The 18,034-nt window shown below is 44.6% G+C and overlaps 1 long non-coding RNA gene and 1 other non-coding gene across 2 annotated transcripts in view; both read right to left on the bottom strand.

Annotated features, from left to right (window-relative positions):
* LOC142575990 (uncharacterized) overlaps positions 1-18,034 on the bottom strand; it is a 109,127-nt gene that overhangs the window by 81,180 nt on the left and 9,913 nt on the right. The window lies entirely within an intron of this gene.
* Positions 4,852-4,924, bottom strand: TRNAP-CGG (transfer RNA proline (anticodon CGG)). The gene has a single exon. It is a non-coding gene; the product is annotated as a tRNA-Pro (tRNA).

The following is an 18,034-nucleotide window of genomic DNA, read 5'->3' as shown; positions in this document are numbered from 1 at the left end:
ACACTAACTGAAATTAAAATAACAGTTTCATTCTGCTCTGAGACCAATTCTGGAATGGTCAAATAAACAAAAGAATGTTCGCATGGAGCAGTGCATGGCACTGCACTAACACACGGTGCTGTAATATTCTCTCTCCCATTTGGACTCACAATGGTCACAGGCAGCGATGACAGATGAATTTATGTAAACAAACATATGGACCTCTAGCAACTAGCGCAATAACAGGATCACTTAGCCAAAAATAACCACGTAAAAGTGAAGCACTAAATTCAAAGAGTTTTTTTAATGAAGCCAGTTTAAATTAAAGAGGCATTGTGACCATTTTCTGAGCACGCTAAGAAAACATTTGCTATCTGTATAGAGCATATGCTATCTGCCCTACCTTATCACAACAGCACGAACACATGCAGTGCAGTTAGCACTTATCACATATTTGCCTATATAACGGCGTGCCAATAAACCCTGCTTTCATTCTTGTTCCTGCCATCATGTAGTTGCCTTGATCCTTTACGAGACACACACCGCTATCAATGCATGGTGTCAGAAGTGGGCACTTCAGGTTGAAGTGTGGTTCGGACGAAGCAACAACGATGGAACTGCTGAAGGCACCGTCATCCTTGCGAATGACGGGCAACCTCTCCAGGAAGTGCAAGCACTTTAAACAGAAGTTTGACCTGTTCCTCGTGGCGACCACGACGAAGAAGCAACCTCACAGTGAATTTTTAGAAATGGTTTGAGGCGAAGAAAATAAGACACGGACAACAGAATAGAAGACACGGACAGGCACACACTTGCAACTGATTTTTATTTTCCCTGATGCTTCATTTATATATCCTCAGGCATGCGAAGAGGAACATACACAGGTGAGGTCACATGAGATAAACACCAAACCTAATCATATCAACGTGCAATCAATGTGTTTAACACGTTCAAGTTTGAAGCACAGGAATGCAAGGAAGGCTACGTGACAAAAGTTAGAAAGTTTGAGTCCTACTGTTCCGAAGTTAGCAGCGAAGTGCATGAACGATCTCTGTTTCACTCGAGGAAGCAGGCAGAAGGGGAACTGTTAAAAAAATTTGTTCGAGACCTCAAAAATAAAGCTGCGCAGAGCAATTTTGGAGACCAGCATGATTAAATGAATTGAGATCAAACAGTGTTCGGCACGAATAACCCCCAAGTTGTGCGAAAAAAATGCTGCGCGAACAGAAGTTGACGTTAGGGAAGGCGGAAGAATGTTGCAAGGTAGCCGAATCTGTGGTGCAACGAAACAAGGTCTGGAGGGCTAGAGACAGCCACACTGATGCTATTTGAGGGCCCACACCTGGACCAAAAAGCAAAAATGCCCAAGATGGCAACAAGCAGTACCGCAGTGCAACCGGCGGCACAGACCAAGGCAGTGTCCGACATATGGAAAGAAATGCAACTTATGCCACTTGCTTCACCATTTTGCAGTGGCTGTCCAGGAATGTCTAAAATTGCCGAAGTCACCAAAGACTTTGATGATAACTTCAACATCCTTGAGGTAGGTGTTGGGAAGAGAGACAGCAAAGACTGGGTAGAGGAAGCTGAGGTCACGGGCAAGAAAGTCTCCTTCAAAGTCGACACCAGGTCACAGACCAGCCTGTTGCCATTTTTGGTGTACCAGAAAATAATGCAGCGGAACAGTTGACGGCTACCAGCTCGGTGTTACGAGAGTACAACGGAGACGTCATGACCCACCTCAGTGCAACGTTGCAGGAAGTAATCATAGGTAATGCTTCCACCACAGTGGAGTTCTTTGTCATCAGATATGGCAGTCAAGCCAAACTAGGACTGAATGCAAGTGAAGCCTTAGGCAAGTTTTTCCAATGCACAGCAGCCACTAGAGGCACTTATATGAAATACAAAGCAGTGATGAATTTCAAGCACCTCTTTCAGAGATTAGGCTGCTTGAACCAACCATACAGTATAGTCTTGCAACCAGCAGTGATCCCTGTCATCCAACCAACTTGGCGTATCTCCCTGTCCCTGTGGGGCCACCCTTCAGGACGAGCTATGAAGACTGGAGAGCGAGACCATGATCGTAAAAGAGAACGACCCAACGGACTGGCAGCCTCTTGGTCATAGTCAAGAAAACAGACGGCAGAACTACGATTTGCATTGAACCAAGTATAATTAATGAGCACATAAAAAGACAGCACTTCCAGCTCCAAAGGCGTGATGACATGGAAGGGGAATTGGCCGGTGTCACTGTATTTATTTGCTTGAATGCTAATTCGGGCTTTCACCAGATTGCACTTGATGAACAGACGTCCAAGATATGCACTTTTGCTACTTCTTTTGGCAGGTCCCTTAACTTCAATTGCCATTTTGCATCGTCTCAGTGTCTGAAATTTTCCAAAGGACAATGAGTCAAGTATTTGAGGGTCTTCCAGGTGTACATGTGCAAATTGACAACATATTGGTGTGGGGAGCAAACAAAGAGGAGCTAGATCAGAGACTCGTGATCGTCTTGAAAGCGGCCGAAAAAGCAGGCTTAATGTTCCATGCTAAAAAATGCTAGTTTGGTATTACAGAAATAGTTTCTTGGCAACATCAACGTGAAGGTACTTCACCAGACCCAAAGCTTGTCAAAGGCTTGCTTGATATGCCGGAGCCCAAAAACAAAAGCAATGTTCAGCACATGCTTGGTGTGCTCAACTACTTTGCAAAGTACATGCCACGCCTGTCTGAGTAGACTGCACTTCTTCGAGCACACTCCAATGTGGACTGAAAGCCAGGAAAGTAGACTGAAAGCACAGGAAAGAGTGGCAAGGTATCTCACAGATTCTGAGCATGATGCCTATGCTTGCTACCTTTGATCCTTGGAGGCAGTCCATGATAACATGCGACGCATCAGAAGGCGGAGCGGGTGCAGGGCTTTTGCAGTGTCCCTATGGTGGAGAGTGGTGGCCAGTGGCATGTGCATCCCATGTGCTAATGCAAGCTGAGCAGTGTTATACACAGACTGAAAAGGAGGCGCTTAGCATTTCATTCAGCTGTGAGAAATTTCACCAATTCGTGTACGGGCACAAAGTGTTTATTGAGAGTGACCATAAACCATTCCTATCCATTGCTGTGAACGGGATTTGTTATGTGCCTCCCCACCTCTGATAGCCTGCAGGATGAACTAAAGCCGTTTTCGTCAGAGCTTTCCGTTGTAAACCGAATACTGCTAAAAGGAACCAAAGTGGTCATACCAAAGAGCATGCAACGTGAAATTCAAGGACGAATTCGTGCTGGACACCTGGGATTGCAGAAATACAAAGCAAGAGCACAACATCTAGTTTTTTGGCCTGGGCTCAGCAACGACATCTCCCTGCTGATTCAGAGTTACCCCACTCGTCGGAAGTTTTCCTACAAGCAACTGACACAACCGTTACTCATGCGCCCAGTCCTACTCTGCGCATAATTTCGAATTGACGTGGACATTTTTTCATTTAGAGGAAGTTCGTACATCATAGCATTTGACACGCTTTCAAACTTCCCAGAAGTCCAGAAGCTCTGCGACACCACTGCAAGAAAAACAATTGCCACACTCAGCGCCATGTCTGCCAGGTATGGTGTACCTCTAGAGGTGTGCACCGACAACGAGCCACAGTTTTCAAGTTACGAATTGGCAGAATTCGCAAAATATACAACTTCGCTCATGTCACATCAAGTCCGCACTTCCCACAGTCCAACAGTCTGGCAGAGAATGGGGTAGAGATTGTGAAGTGCCTCCTGAAAAGTAAAGACTCACGCGAAGACTTTCGGCTAGGCATGCTGGCATACTGCTCTACACCGCTTGAGGACAGCCAATCACCCAGAGAACTTCTTCAAGGCAGGCATCTCAGGTTGAATGTAGCAGACTTTGGTGACATGCAGTCTACGGCGGTCGAGAAGCATCGCCAGGACAGAAGCATGAAGCCTTTATCCCTCTTGGATAAAGGGTTGATCGTAAGCTTTAGGGATGCAACATGGTCCCCGAAGGGAACTGGGATTGGAAGAACTTCTCCAAGGTGCTACGAGGTGGAAACAAATTAGTCGGATGTTTAGATGTAACAAACGGCATCTCCTTCAGACTTGCGAACAGTGGGCAGCAGACATAAGTGATGATGACGACTGCGGTTCGTCCAAGAGTATGTCCGTTAACTCTGGTGCACCTGCATCGAGTAGCTAGTTGATGTTACATCGCGCCAGCCTACACAGCCTCATCAACAACTGTTGTTCACCAATGGTGCAGCACCTACCTACATTGTACCCTGTGCTGTCAACTCCTCCCAGGCAAACACTGGTCCCGAGGTCGCACGGTCAAGCCACCACAGTGGTCTCGTTACGGTGCGGCATTTAATGAAGTAACCTGAACTGTTGTGCTTCTTCATTACACCTCAGAGGATGTATCGGGCATGCGCTGTCTGCCCTACCTTATCACGACAGCGTGAACACACCCAGTGAAGTTAGCACTGTTATCACACGCTTGCCTATATAATGGCATGCCAATAAACCCTGCTTTCATTCTTGTTCCTCCCACTATGTAATTGCCTCGATCCTTTATGAGACGCACGCCATTATCAATACACAATCTGTAGACAATGCTGCCACGAATATGCAAGTCAAATACCGTGGCAACATATTCATTGAAAAGCACCACAATTGCTCCTGTGTGTTCTTAGTACTGAAGAAAATGCATTGCAGTGCCCCTTTAAACTTAAAAGTTAAATGTCATACTTAAGTCATAAGAAGCCAACAAACACTGACACCAAGGACTACATAGGGGAAATTACTTGCGTTCAATAAATTAAATAAAGAAACGATAAATTAATGGAAATTAAAGTGGATGAAAAAACAACTTGCCGCAGGTGGGAACCGAACCCACAATCTTCGCATTCCGCGTGCGATGCCCTACCAATTGAGCTACCGCGGCGCCGTTTTCCCATCCACTTTCTTGAATATTTATGTGTCCTAGTAGAACCCTGGGAGTGTTAGTCAGCGCCACCACTCACAGACCTTGGCAGTGGACGTGGAACATCCTTTTTGCCGCAGGCGTCACGAGAACATGATCTTTTTAGGAGAAAGCAACTGGTCAATAAACCCACATATGCTATTTGAAGGCATCAATGTTGCTGGATTCGAGACCCTCATTATGTAATAAACGAGAAGAAAGGGGGTTAACCGAGGGACCCGATTTTTATTAGTCATATCATAAGAAGCCAACAAACACTAACACCAAGGACAACATAGGGTATATTACTTGTGCTTAATAAATGAAATAAAGAAACGATAAATTAATGGAAAAAAAAGTGGATGAAAAAACAACTTGCCGCAGGTGGGAACTGAACCCACAATTTTCGCATTTCGCACCCCCTGTCGCACTTCGCACCCCCTTTCTTCTCGTTTATTACATGATGAGCGTCTCGAATCCGGCAACATTGATGCCTTCAGGTAGCATATGTGGGTTTATTGACCAGTTGCCTTAATAATCTAAAGCCCTGCAGAGCACAGAGAAATTGAGAGGAAGGCTGAGCATCAGCCCTTCAAATCTCAAAGCTGCTTGGTGTATAGGCTGGCACACGTACTTGGTTTGAGTATGCTGTGCAAAGAGAACAATGATATGATGGCTACAGTAAAAAGGATGTGTGCCATGATGCAATGCCAAGCCTAGTGTAAAATCATTGTGATATCAATTTCTATGCTGTGCACGAGAAGTAGAATGTTGACCAGCCATGCTGAACATGGAAGGTTTATTTATTTATTTATTTATTTATTTATTTCGGATACTTTCCTGGCCCGAAGGCATTACAGAAAGGAGTGGTAAGTGAGAGAAAAAAAAAAGTACATAATTATACAATAATAAGTATTACAAAACGGCAGAAAATACAGCAGTCTTGAAATTGCCAACGTCAGAAATGGCAGCGATGGAGGGAGGAAGGTTGTTCCAGTCGGCGCTGGTTTTAGGAATAAAAGAACCATGACACATCTTTGTTCTAAAGTATGGAACACCAGCTTTAAACATGTGATCGAAACGGGATGAAATGTATGAAGGTCGGGTAATAAGATGATCCTTTAATAGTGGGTTGTGGTGATACAGCCTGTGGAAAAGACACAGTCTAAAACATTTACGGCGCAATGAAAGCTCCGGTAATGTAAGTGTGATTTTCATGGAAGTAATGCTGGCGTAACGGGAATAGTTAGATAAGATGAAACGTGCTGCGCGATTCTGGATGGATTCTAGAGTGTTTATCAGTGTGATTTGATGGGGATCCCATACAGTGGATGCATATTCTAGCTTTGGTCGCACTAATGTTTTGTAGAGGGTAAGCTTTATCGGTATAGACGCAGCAGAGAAATTTCGACGCAAGTATCCAAGAACCCGGTTAGCGTTATTAGTGACGTGTTTGATGTGCGTATGCCATGATAAGTTACGTGAAATATGGACACCTAGGTATTTGTACGAGTTGACGGATTCAAGAGAAGTATCGTGAAGTAAGTAAACACGCGTATTGTCAGTGTTAGTGCGGCTTGATACATGCATTGTTTTACATTTATTAACGTTTAGTCGCATGAGCCATTTATCGCACCAGTTGGATATGCTTCTAAGATCGTCTTGAAGCTTATCAGAATCAGTGGGGTTAGTTATTTTGCGATAAATGACGCAGTCATCTGCGAAAAGCCTGATAGATGAATGGGAAATGCATTTAGGAAGGTCGTTTATGTAAATCAGGAAAAGCAGGGGCCCCAGTACCGATCCCTGTGGTACACCCGATGTTACGGAAGTGCGAGAGGATGAACATTCATTAGCTGAAACGTACTGAGTTCGATTAGACAGAAAGCTTTTAATCCAGTTTAGTACATTAGGGTCAATGTTAAGCATGCTAAGTTTAAGAATGAGAAGATCATGTGAAACAGTGTCGAAAGCTTTTGCAAAGTCCAAAAACACGCAGTCTACATCGAAGCCCATATCAGTATGGGTAAATAGGTCATTAGTAAAACATATGAGTTGCGTTTCACATGAAAATGTTTTCCTGAAACCGTGTTGTTCAGTCGAAAAGAAGAAATTAGACTCAAGGAAATCAATAAGATGAGAATGTATAATATGCTCCAATATTTTGCATGGTATACTTGTCAGTGATATAGGACGATAGTTATCGGGGGAATGAGTGTTACCTGATTTAGGGACCGGAACAACCTTGCCAACCTTCCAATCGCTTGGAAGAACTGAGGAACCTAGAGACTGGGAAAAGAGCATCGAAAGCATAATGGAAGAATATGGTTCAGTAATTTTAAGCATTTTACAGTTAATTGAGTCTTCACCTGATGAAGAAGATATTTTCAGGTTTTCAATCAACTTTTGTATGCCGACCCAATCTATATAAATGGAGTTCATTGGTAAATAGGAGCATTTAGTTACCGACGGTAGAATGGCAGGAGCACATTTGTGAAAGACGGAAGCAAATACATCGTTCAAAACGGAACAGCACTGGTTCGGAGGGATCGCGACATTGTCAGAACGGGCTAGTTGGATTGTTTTGCTTTCTTTGCCACCAACAATATTCCAGAATTTACGTGGATTAGACTGTAAAAGTGATGGGAGGGTGTTATCGAAAAAAATCTTTTTGCATTTGTAATAGCAATAGTATATTCTGCGTGAATGCAATGATATGCTGCCCAGCGTTCGGGAAGGTTAGTTGCTTTGGCGCGACAAAAAATACGTTTCGTTTTGTTGCACAGACGGCGCAGAATTCCAGTAAACCATGGCGAGGAAGGACTGGAAACAATCTTTCTTGTAGGCACATAGCGATCCATTAGTGTTAGCAGTTTGTTCTTGTACAATGACCAGTTCTCTTCAACGGTACGTTCAAAAAAGTTGACTGTGTAGTCAGTAATGAATGATTCTAGTTCATTTAAAATGGATGTGGTATCGGCGGCATTGTAATCACATATAGTTTTAACAGTTTTCTTCGAGCGAGCTTTCTTCTTAAGTGTTAAGTGGAGAAGCGAGTGGTCACTTATTCCTTTAAGGTATGTTGGAGGAGAAACCGAATCTGGAGCTGTTGTAAAAAAGAGGTCTAAAGTATTAGACGAAGTGCTGGTAGTGCGTGTGGGTTCATGAATCAGCTGAGTTAGATTAAAATCAGCGCAGATGTCTAAAAAATGGGTGCACTCGGAGGATGACTGCTTAAGGGAGGGAACACCGTTTTGCCACACTATGTTTGGAAAATTGAAATCACCTAGTAAGAACAAATGTGATTTTGGGTATCGAACAACTAATTTGTTAAGGACATCATGAAGGTCAGTGCAGAAATTGGTAGTGGAGGATGGGGACCTATAGCACGCGCAAAAGATGAGGTCGCCAGTGGGAAAAGCAACACGAGTGCAAACTATTTCTAATGGTGAGTCAATGGAGATAGTGAAGGAATGGATAGCAGAGCTCACGGCAATCAGTACACCTCCGCCCGTGCGGAAATCGCGATCGTACCTGTAAAAGTTATACGTTTTTTGACAGTCTAGTATTTCACTATCTTTAATTTTTGCTGAAAGCCATGTTTCGGTGAGCACAACTATATCAGCTGAGCATGCGTCGATATGTGATGACAGTGATGTGCGTTTGTTGGCGATACTTCGGACATTTGTAAAAAGAAGTGATAAGGAGTTTGCTTGCTTTGGAACACGAGATAGCTATACTGCACCCAAATGTGAAGATTGTGGACCCGATGGTTTGTTGTTTGTTGGGGTAATCGCGCTCCTAGCTGGTCCGATCTCGCATACTTCATCTGTAGCTGCGCAATAAACGTAACATTTTTTACCTATGATTAGTTTGTTATGTCGCAAAGAAAAAGACTGGCCGCTGGCCTTGCCAAAGTCATTTAGTGCTTTCCGCGATTGACGAGTGGCTTTGCAAAAGTCTTCGCCGACTGAAATACCATCGGCTTTAAACTTCGCTTTTTGCGAGAGTATATGGTCTCTCATCTTGGAAGACACAAACTTAGCTATAACAGGCCGTGTCTTGCCGACAACGTATGTGCCTAGCCTATGAGCCCTATGGATTGCGGCTTCCGAGGGAGTCATGTTGAGACAATTTCTAAGAAAGTGATGGATCTGGACTTCTGATTGAGCCCACGTTTCTGATACGTTGCCTGAGATACCATAGAAGATCAAGTTGTCGCGTCTTGAATGGTCCTCCAGAACGTCTAGTCTTGACGCGAGCACAGCGCTTTCATTTGAAACTGCTTCATGGACTGCGGTAGTAATATCACTTCCTGAAGGCATATTTTCAAAAGACTCAACCGCAGCTTCCACGGCAGTCACTCTATTGGAAAGGTCTGAAACGGTCTCAGTGAGGTTTTCTTGGTTAGCCTTTAGTTCAGCTATGGCATTCATCATCTCGGCATGTCGCGTGTCAAATTTTAACGACAAAGCAGCTATGGCGGCCATAGCTTCATTGTGCTTATGTTGAGCTTCAGTATGGGGACCAGGGTTTAATTCTACATCCCCGGAAAGTAAGAGCAACATAGCAACAGAGACACAATCACTCAGAGTGGCAGCCAGCACTTGTGGGCAAGGGAAGAGCAGCAAACCGACATTGTTTGTACGTTTACAAAAAAGCGATTCGGACTGACTAACCTGCACAAGAAAGCAGAAAGGAGAGCTTAGCAGCGACCGCATGGTAGCTGCTCTCCCGTGCCCACTGGAAGCGCCTTGCTGATGCCAGTTGCTTAAATCTGAGCGCCGCAGTGCTGCCGCTGACGGCAGTGTCCGTGTCCCACTTGATACCGGCGTGAAGATGATGTTTTCCATGCTCAGATAATCAAGGCTGTTGTCAGCTGCTTGTGGCGGTGGATCCAGCAGGAAATTAGATAGAGATGTGGACGTAGCACACGTGCTAGACGGTGACAACGATGAGCCGAAAACAGCAATCTGCACAAGAAAGCAGAAAGGAGAGCTTAGCAGCGACCGCATGGTAGCTGCTCTCCCGTGCCCACTGCTCTCCCGTGCCCAGGTTACAGGTTTCCTGACTACAGGCATTCAGTTTCCACATGGGAGAAATGTGTTTTCTGGCACAGTCAAATTATAACTCAAGGATAGTCATATGCACAGATTGTGTGTAGATTGTATCCTGCATGCCTTATGGCAAAAATAAATCAAAGACTAATTAGTTTCACTTCAACCAAGGGAGGATGGCAGTGGGTCAATAAAGAGGGGACAATTCACTGCACTTCATGCAGGCACTTTTGTGTCCACATGTCAGCAAGTAAGCTGTAGGCACACTCATGTCGGGTATGTACCTGTTCTTTTTGCACAGCAAGAGCCTGTTAGGAACGGCCTGCTGAGGTGAAGACATGCAATGTTTTCCCAGCCAGCTGCAGAAGCGGGGTTGGCATTTTCTAGGAAGCGACCGCCAGTCTCCAGCCGAACGGCGCCACTAGGTCTACTGTGGAGACTTGCTTTGAAAGGACGACAAGGCGTCATTCCGCAGCCTCTTGGCGTCACAATGTCTGCTGCAGCGACTGACTTTGTGAGGAGGACAATACGCCGAGTCAGCAACTCTTCGTTGCCGGAATGCTGAGACGAGGTCGGCGAACCAGGCTTTGTTAGTGAACTTGCCATCACCGACCTGGTCTGCCGGGAATGGGGGAGCTCCTGAAGGAATGTATTTGGCGGCACCGTCTCATGCGCCTTTCAAGACGCAAGGCAATGGTGAACCGCGGCGGCCGCTCTGCGGGGGTCAGCTTGGGGATTAAGAGGCGCCTCTTAGGGCAAGACCTAGTTCTGCGAAGACCATCTCGCCTCGGTGGGGGCAGTGAAAGATGTGCGGAAGTGTGTGTGTAAGCCCTCCCCCTCAAAGGCGACTCGGCTACGATGACTCTGGTCAAACGTTTTCGCTCACCTAGGGATCTAGGGAGGACAGAGTGTATTTAAGGAGCTGTTGCATGGCTACTCAGTGTGCATTCCTCTTAAAGTCTTGTTAGACTGATGAACTGTAACATTCTCATGTAATTACTGTAAATAAACCCATATTCCTCATTCTCTATGAGAACAAGTCTCTCCCTTCAACAACGTCCTCAGCGTGGATAAGTTGGACGACGGCATGAGCCAGCTACCATCTAATACGCGCCTGACTCCAAACATTACAAGCCCCAGAAGTTATGCACGTGGATGCAATGACATCACATCTGTCCCACAATGTAAGTTAGCCAGGACAATGTATATCAGTGGCACAGAGTACCGTTCGAGAAGCTGATAAAGGATCTGTGCAAAAAGCATGCCTTTAAAAATTTACTTTTATACAGGCATGGAGAAGGAACTGTGCTCTTACATTGTATCGTACAAAGTCTGCTTGGTCTTACTAAAACGAAATTCGGAATATCCAATAAAAGCTTACCTGAAGGCCTCACAAGGCTTCCTTTCATCATGCTAGGATGTCTACAGGATATACGAAATGGTTTTTGCACTAAAAGAAGTGGACAGAGAGAGGGGGGTACAGGACACACCATGCATCCCCCCCTTTCCTTGTCCAAGTCTTCTAGTGCAAAAACCGTTTCGCAATGTACAGCCAACTCGCCCAAACCACCACTTTGATTGCAGGAAATAGGTTTGTGGCGATCTGGTCATACAAGATGTTTGCCAACAAAATGTGCATGTAGTTCAGGTGTGTATATGCCAGTGGCAAGTGCCAAAGGCACATCTATGGGACATAGTTTTTTGTAGATCTGTGCTCTCAGAACAAACAAATGCTATAATTGTCACAGTGGTTTCATCTGTCAAAACTGCCTCATGCCTCTGTGCTCGCCAAGTGTATTGAAGGACTTCATGGTTGTCACATTTTTGTAATCACAAACAGCCGCCCAGTGTGTGCTTTAAAGAGAACATTTTACGCTTATTCTCCCCAAGCTGCTGAGCCCGTTTGTGACTACCTACTGAATGTCTTGTGACCTACAGCTTCACAACCACAGTAAAATCCACAGGTTTCTTGTGCCAGTTGCTGCTCACTGCAGCTGGAGGATCTTCACTGCCGTCAAAAATCAGGAGGCACTTCTTTGTGCAATGAATATATTTACAATACTCACATATTATATACAAAAAGGCAAATGGGGAGGATATGCAATCGTTAGGTAGGGGCCAGTTTGCTTCGGCCACACTTCGCCCGGTGTCTTCTACAACCCTCCTTCTATGACTCTCTACTCCTAACTAAAAACTTGCACGAAACTTTTCACGTGCTCGCCTCCACCTCCCCTCTCTCTCCGTCAAACTGACCTTCTACTCGACAAACGAGTTTGGCGGTGGCTCCTATGGGTCAACCGGTCAATTCACTCCAGCTGGGCACACAGTGGACATTGGCCTTTCGAGGCACATTCCTGCCTCTCCTTTCTTCAATTGTGCACCCAAACTGAGTAGGTACGCAGCATACCTTACAACAACTGTGCTAAGCAATGATACTGATAACTTTTGGGTAGCTTTTTCATGTTCTCAATGTGAGTTATGGACCCCTATGATTGTTCCACTTAGGTAACTTGAAAATTTGATCACCACAAATGAGCTGCGACTGCTACAGCATATGTGCATGTACCATTTTTCAGACTAAAAAGTTTGAATGCCAACAAGAGCAATATCTTACAAATTATTTCGGAACTTCAAAAGCAGCTACACGAAAGCCACAAGCTAAAATTGACTGATAATAAACAGTACCAGTCACCCAAGCCAAGGGTTTACTGTCATAAGCACGGAACTATTATGACTCACGAGATGCAATTCTTAAATTGCAATAATCAGGCATAGATTCGGCGGGAGAAGTCTGCAGCACAGGGGTCTCGCAAAAAGGTTTACTTTCACAACATTTCTTGCCTGCAGCCAGTAAAACTGCACAACATTATCTTGTTCTTGTATACTGCTAGTATAGATTGGAATTTCAAATGCCGGGCTGTGTGCCCGAGGTGTGGAAATATTCAGCTTTTGTGCAGATTGTGTGCTTCACAAGCTTTGGACACTCATAGTACACACTGAACTGGTAAGTCATGAGAGTTCGTTAAAGAACTCCTCATCAGGGCCCATTGTAAATTTTCATTTTACGCTGGCAGTAGTGAATGGCCGTACATAGTGAGTTCTATCACAAGAATTTTTCAGATTAGTTCATTAATAGCAGAAACAGAAGAAATTGAAATGTTGCAAAGCAGTGGAACCCGGAGGTGAGCTACCCTACCCACAGCAGCTGTTCTCTCCTACTGTCTTGAATAGACTTCGCAAGCTACTCCACAAGTACTTCTCTGCATTTATATACTGTGGTGAGGATAGGTTGCCTTGAAGAACACAAGTCCACTTGTTGAAACGTTGTATATGCTGTGGCGAGGAAAGCATATGTCGCATTGAAGAAGACAAGTCCACTTGTCAAAACGTTGGCTCCTGCTTTCATCTTGTTCTCATTTTGCTCAACGTCTCTGCATTTTGGCATACCAGAGTTGAGAGGCTGAGTCACGCTTACATCACAACCCCCACCTCGCTTTCTTTCTCTTCCTTTTTTTTTTTTTTTTTTGCTGCGTGGCACAGCAGCTGTGTGCTGCAATCTCACAGTATCTGATGCTTGATGGTCAAACGTTGGCACCTGCCTGAGCACCAGTAAGCTGATGTCATTAGGAGTGGTTGTGGCTGTTTTTGCAAACGAGTGTGGGAACCAGGGGCGGTATTCTGAAACAGTTCGATCTGGAATTGATTCACTCTGGCTATTAGGTCATTCAGAGAAAGAGTGGAACATCAGAGTGCAAGGGAGACCAATCAAAGATCAGCAATCTGCTAGAAGTTAGTCATGATTTCTGTTTGTACTTTGGGGACTATACTATATAGTAATTGAGCATCATTGCTAATTCAATAAAAAATATTGCTTTGTATAAAATACTTGTGCATCCAGTAATAACTGTGAGCTTGCGATGCAGACAGTCGCTGGTGCTTTAATTTTATACTGCGTTGTCTTGTTAATGCCAAAGCATTATATGACTCACGAAGTAGAAAATCCGCTGGCGTGGCCAGATATTCTACAAAAAGTCATGTGGTCACAGAGACGTGCTCGTGCCACTGCTCGTGCGTTCGTCATCTTCTTCCACAGTTGGCTCTGATGCCACTTATCATGCCAGCCTTCCCATGCTTCCCCACCCTCTGCGAAGGCGCTGACAGCGCGCACTGGGTGCGGTGATTTTGGTAAGTTCTTTCATGCGCTCTGATGGACAAACCTTCGATGGAGATGGTATAAAAAATCACGTGGTCACGAAGACGCGCCGGTAGCCGGTCTATATATAGCACCACACATGGCGGCGCTGCCAGTCAGTGGGGTGATTTCAGTGAGTTCTGTCGTCCCGTCCGATGGACGAACCTTCTACTTCAACTTCGCAGTCAGTGGCTGCACCTAGCTCCTTTGGACATCTACACAAGTAAGTAAACAAGGTCGAGGCATGTGAAGCGAGAAATGATACCAGGCAACATGAAAACATAACCATTATGTTTTGTAAAACGAGTCATCATCGGGAAGACGTCGCAATGCTTTCACCTTCATTTGCATAGGGATACCTGAGTGCCCTTGATTTTATTTTGCTGTTGCTGGGTGGTGCGTGATACGTTAATGAAACAAGGTGGCTCTCTTTCTTTGGGTGTAGGCAGCGACTTTCATAAGATTTCGTTTTGCTAAGGCTGAGCTTTTTAGACTGGACAATTGCGATGAGAGTTCTGTCCACACATCCCACCCCTTCGGGAATCTTGTAGTGATCAAGAAAGCATTTTTTGACTGCGGCTTTCTCCTGTGCTCACGGAAGAAAATCTTGGCTACATTTTTTTTTTTCCTACAACTGTAATGGCACTCACAATGGCTGTAATCATGCAACTGACTGACGGTTGCAACAACCCAAGTGCTTCATTCCAGACGCACTGCTGAAAACTCCCAGTGGCAAAAAATTCACTGATGATTACAATGCTCCCTAACACAGAATTTGAGTGCAGCTCTATGTGTGTTTTCATATCGCTACATAGTGGCTGGCACGGACACTCTGTCTCATGCGGCACATTGCAAACGGAGCGAAGTGTGGCACAACTGCCTCGCTAATTGGGAGATTACAAGAGGCAGCGCGTGGGTGACGCGTGGACACAATTTACTGCAGCTGCCGCAGACAGACCTCTGCTCATGCAGCGCTTTGTTTCCACACATGGTATCAGTGCACGAGCTCGCTGCATGCCATTGGTGTGTTACTCTGGTGCCATCTCGTAGTGGTCTTTATCATAGAGCCCATCTTGCACGGCACTATGCTTTTCTTCTCCCAATTTCGTCACACCCTCCTCCTCCGCTTTCCTTTTTGTGCTCTCTTCACTGTTGCCATCCTTCTTCAACCACTGCGCCTCACGTTCGCTCTCTTATTTTTCACTGCTCGTTTGCTTGGTTACGCCAACGCCGATGCTCAATGAAGGAATGAGCATAAGAGCTGAGCTCTAAAAAAAGCGCAGCACGCACAGCACTTTAGTTGCAGTGTCAACACCACTAAATCTTTTTGGGCGAAGATTTTAGTCTAGTTCGTTTCATCACAAAGCAATCACACTGTGTCTTTGGAGAGCCTACAATACCTTCAGAACACTTTCTTGCTCATGTTCTATGCGTCAGGCCATTGCCTCTCATCACATCATTGCCATTGTCTTTTGGCAACGCTCGCCGGCAACACAACCAAAGGAGCCACCATTGGCATCTCTGTCTTGTCATGTTGGCCAGCGCGAGAGTAGCTTGCGGCCACAGGTGCCTTAGCAACCGTCTAAGCTGTTCTCGTTACTGTCACAGAATAGAGCTTAAGGGTGTCGAGCTGAATTGGAACTGAACCAAAAACTGGAGCTGAACCATTATTTTCAGCTGAACCAGAACCAAGCCAAACCATTATTTTTCCGCCATCTGGAAACCCGAGCTGGAACTTATTGAAGGAACCATTCTGAATTGGTTCGACAAACAGTTCAGAAGTCCCTGTGTACCAGTGTTGCAATAGTGATTTGTTGACAGATTTAGCAACTTGTCTTTCTAGCAACAAATTTTTCTATTAAGTGACCAGTGACATTTTTTATCGACATGACAGAAGAACTTGCAACATTTAAAGGACTGTGAAATTAGGAACAATTCAAAAACCACTTTCTAGAGAACGCATCTTATTATTCAAAAACTACATGTAAGTGGCCAAAATTGGCTGTGCGATGCATGGGCTCAGTAACCATGATGAAAGAACGTCTTTCGAAAGATAACATGCGCGCATTTTCCATTTTTTTGGCTAGTAAGATTTGTGTAGAGGCAGCACGCGACGATGGAGCACTTTGTATAGTGAAGAACAAAACACTCAGGTTTATTTCGAAATGTTTGCTTTGAAAACTTCCTTGCGTTAAAAGAGCGCAAACGTGAGCTAATGTTTTAAAATCCCTAAGAGTGCACTGAAGAATGGTTGCTTTCAAATTGGCGGTCTTCACGTTGGGCTTCACAGCATGGTGGCCTTAATGGGATTCACATTGCACTGACAAAATGAATGTTCTTTTTTTAAAAGCCCTTACAAAAGCGATTTGAGTGGGTCATGTAACACTGCGGGTTCAGCACCTTTACTAAAACATTCGGTTGGCAAACATTTGCAAGTGTAGGGCTAAGTAAGTTTGGCAAAACCTACAGCAATAAACTTTATGGCAAGATTCAGAATGCAGCAGGTAAATAATAAGACGGATAGACTTTAGAAAAGCGCAGATATTGGATTGGGTAGGCTCGTTCAAGCTTAGTCTGAACAGGCTGCTTCTTTTTCTGATTGCCTTTGGACGAATTATCACGCGGCGATTTCATCTACATCAAAGTGTGGAAGCGCATTATTTGACCTATATATATGCCATGTAATTGTCATCGCCAGCGTTAACATGTGACCAAGCACGCATCACAGAATCTAGCGCGCCTTTCAGGAGCGGGAAGGACTGGTAAATTTTCTGGAGTAATGTGGACCTAGTGGCTTTTCGTGTTGGGAAAAACAGATAACTCTTGTTTATCGGAATCATGCCACATTTTTTAACCTTGCAATCTGAAGGTAAACACATAATTTTTGCTGTCATCGTCCGTTGTTTATAAGTATTAAAGCTAAAGTTCTATACATTTCGCTGGTAAATTCACTGCTTATTCTTCACCTGTATGGACGATAGACAAATGTGAAACTTATTGGCAGACAATTTATGCCACACTAGCCTATATTATAGTTTTCCTAAATACCTACATCATTTAAAATTCGCTCAAGTGTTTTGGCGACAATTTTGTTCCACTTTAGCGACACGAAGAGAGAGAGAGAGAGAGAGAGAGAGAGAGAGAGAGAGAGAGAGAGAGAGAGAGAGAGAGAGAGGCTACACTGCTGTGAACCCTCTGCTAGGCACGTCAGACGGGAAACAATGAACAAAGGCTCAAAGCCTCCCGTAACTGACAAGCGACTCCCATGCTGCAGGCAAGATTAAAATAACTTTACCTCAACTTAGTTCTGACAACCACGTAAATTTTTGTGCAACCAAGGCTGGTTGAAGTGCACATGGCCATAAGATAATTGATCTCCATCAACTACCGTATTTACTCGCACAATGATTGCACTCGCGTAATGATCGCACCCGTGAATTTTGTCATCAAAATTCGATTTTTTTCTTTCCCATGTAATGATCGCACCCTGAACTTGTTGCAGCAATATGTCATGTGCCAAGTCTAGCTAATCATGATCATGCTTACCATCAGTTGAATGCTACACGAACGACTCTTGAAGGCATGCCAAGCGGTCTGCACAAACCCAACATTCCAGTAGATACCCATTTCATTCCTTTCATCACTATCCGCACTTCCATGAAAGAAAAAGAAAGCTACAACCAAACTTGCCTCGGCTTTATTGTTTATAGGCTTCATAATGGTTTTGGTCAACAACAACAACATAATGCGCACCTTTCGATTCTTCTCGTCCGCACTCGTGGGCACGCAACAAATCGCGAGTGGCAACGATAGTGGCCACGTTCGTCAGTTTACACTGATATG

This window comes from Dermacentor variabilis, chromosome 1 (genome assembly GCF_050947875.1).
Source record: "Dermacentor variabilis isolate Ectoservices chromosome 1, ASM5094787v1, whole genome shotgun sequence".
NCBI lineage: Eukaryota > Metazoa > Arthropoda > Arachnida > Ixodida > Ixodidae > Dermacentor > Dermacentor variabilis.
This window is presented reverse-complemented; position numbering and strand designations above follow the sequence as displayed.